The sequence below is a fragment of the Lycium barbarum genome, chromosome 12 (assembly GCF_019175385.1).
Source record: "Lycium barbarum isolate Lr01 chromosome 12, ASM1917538v2, whole genome shotgun sequence".
Lineage (NCBI taxonomy): Eukaryota > Viridiplantae > Streptophyta > Magnoliopsida > Solanales > Solanaceae > Lycium > Lycium barbarum.
Window position 1 is genome coordinate 47,158,722 of NC_083348.1, and position 2,528 is coordinate 47,161,249.

Below are 2,528 nucleotides of genomic sequence, written 5' to 3' on the forward strand. Positions count from 1 at the left end.
CTGTGCAATATTATACGGACCGTATAAGTGTCCGTGGAAGTCCCGACGGGCTGATTTTCAATGTTTGTATAAATAGATGCCTTGGGATCTTTATGTCACGCCCTAATCTACCTATGGTGTGATGGGCACCCGACCCTTACTTAGGGTCGAGCGAACCCTCTGACTCTTATCACATACATACTCTTTTCGGACTTTTAAATCAAATAGATTGAAATGCATAGTAATACTTTCAGAAATATTCTTTCCGTTATTCTCAAATCAAACCAAAATCCATAATCATATAGAATTTATATCATAATACAGGATGACATATCGGCTGATGGAGCCGCTAACAGAACTGACAACCAATACCCACGGCTCTGTTTGCAAAGTCTCTAACATTAATCAGACATCATAACACGTATACTTTGACTCGGCAGCACTCCAGGAACAAGTGGAGCTTGCCAACTCCGCTGGGACATCTTCTGTAATATCTTCCACTCACCTGGGTGTACCTGCGTGGCATGAAATGCAGCCCCCGAAGAAAGGGGGTCAGTACGGAAAATGTACTGAGCATGTAAGGCATGAAATATAGGAAACAGAATCATGACTGAAACAGAGAATTACCAAAATCAAGTATGACCTTTTTGAACATCAAGGTACTTGCCTTTTTAAATAAAAATCATGCATATCCATGTCATATATCATATGTACAGATAACGTGTCCCGGCCCTCTATTGAGGGACTCGGTGGATAAAATCATACATGTCCACATCATATATCACATATGTGTAACGTGTCCCGGCCCTCATATGAGGGACTCGGTGGATAGAATCATGCATGTCAACATCATATATCATGTATGCATATAACGTGTCCCGACCCTCTATTGCGGGTCTCGGTGAATAAAATCATCATATGCCATCCTGGCCACCATCCCCATATCATCATAACATCATATACATATAACGTGTCCCGGCCCGCAAGTGAGAGGGACTCAGTGAACAATGCAGTGCAATACGCACGAGAACATGTCCTGGCCTGGGCTCAGTGAAATCCAAACTGAGGCTTGCACGAACAGAATAATGCGAATCCACATAAATCAAGACTCGATAGACAGGTGTTATATCCCGCATTTTTCGCATTCGGATAATTTAAGGTAATTGCGGGAGATTAAGAGCAAGATTATAATTTTGATCTTGTTTGGTGTACAAGTTGTTTATAAAAAATTTGAACTGGAAATATGGAGAAAGGCGAAGGGAAAATTTGGAAGTTGGAAAAATGCTTCATGAATTACATAAACTAGCTAAAAATTCAAGTGGGCTTGAAACAATTTTTTTAAGACAAAATTGAGGCCCAACCGGCCATGGCAAGCAAAAATTGGCCCAAGCCCATGTCTTGATTTAATCCAAGTGAATAAATAAATTAAGGGAGGCTTATCACTTAGCATTATTCAAGAACTTTCAAGAAAGAAGAAAAAAAAAAGAATTGAGAGCAAAAGCCTTGGAGGCTTTCGGCCATAGAAAATTTTCCAAGAAAAGTTGATAAAACTTTCTCCAAAAATCATTTCCTACCAATCTAAGGGTGCTTAACAAAGTGGAGTGGTTATTGAAGCAAGAAAAACATATATTCATACAAGTTGTGGATTCTAGTCAAGTGGAGAATTGAGGAAAAAGGTAAGGTTTAATCTTTTTTATGTTATGGAGGCTTGTCCATGTTGTAGTGTATGAAAATGAATGGAATTCATGAAGAACATGAATATAGAGGTGGTGGCCGTGTGGTGTATATTATATGTATAGCCGTGTGTGTGTGTTGTGTGTTGTGTGTTGTGTTGTGATATGTTGTGTGTTGGTTATTGTTGTAAAGTATAGAAAATATGAAAATTCATGAAAATATGTATATGGGGTGTGTTGGCCGAATGGTGTAGGCTATGGAAAGGTGTGGTGAATTAATTTTACTTAGTATGGCAATTGTTGTTATGGTTGTAAATGATATGTGGAAAATGGAAGTTGAATGAAATTGGATAGAATGTAGTTGTGTGTGCATGATATGGCCGTGTAGTGTGTGGTGTGTATGTGGCCGTGTATACTTAATGTATAGTCGTGTATATTGGTGAGTTGTGAAAGAATAATGAGCGAGTTGTAATTAATATCTTAGTCGTTGTGTTGTAGATGTTATATCGCAAATAAAGGGTTGATAACTTTGGTGAAGTATTGATAATTGGGAGATTATGTATATTGAAGGAAATATGTGAATTGTTAGTGCGATTGTTGAATTATGTTGATAGTTTGGCCGGGTTTGAATTCCCGGATTGTGTTTGATGAGAATTTGACTAAATTGAATGTCGAGGATGGTATATTTACAGAGGAAATGCTGCCGAAATTTCGGTAGCAAAATGTTTCCTTAAGGTTTTGACTCTAAGTATACTAATGGAAGTTTTGGTAAAAATGACCAATTCGCAGATTTTGACGAAATTGTGACGTGAATTTGGAATAGCTAAAGGAGCGGAAAGAGGTATGTAAGGCTTCAGCCTTCTTTCTGTGGCATTC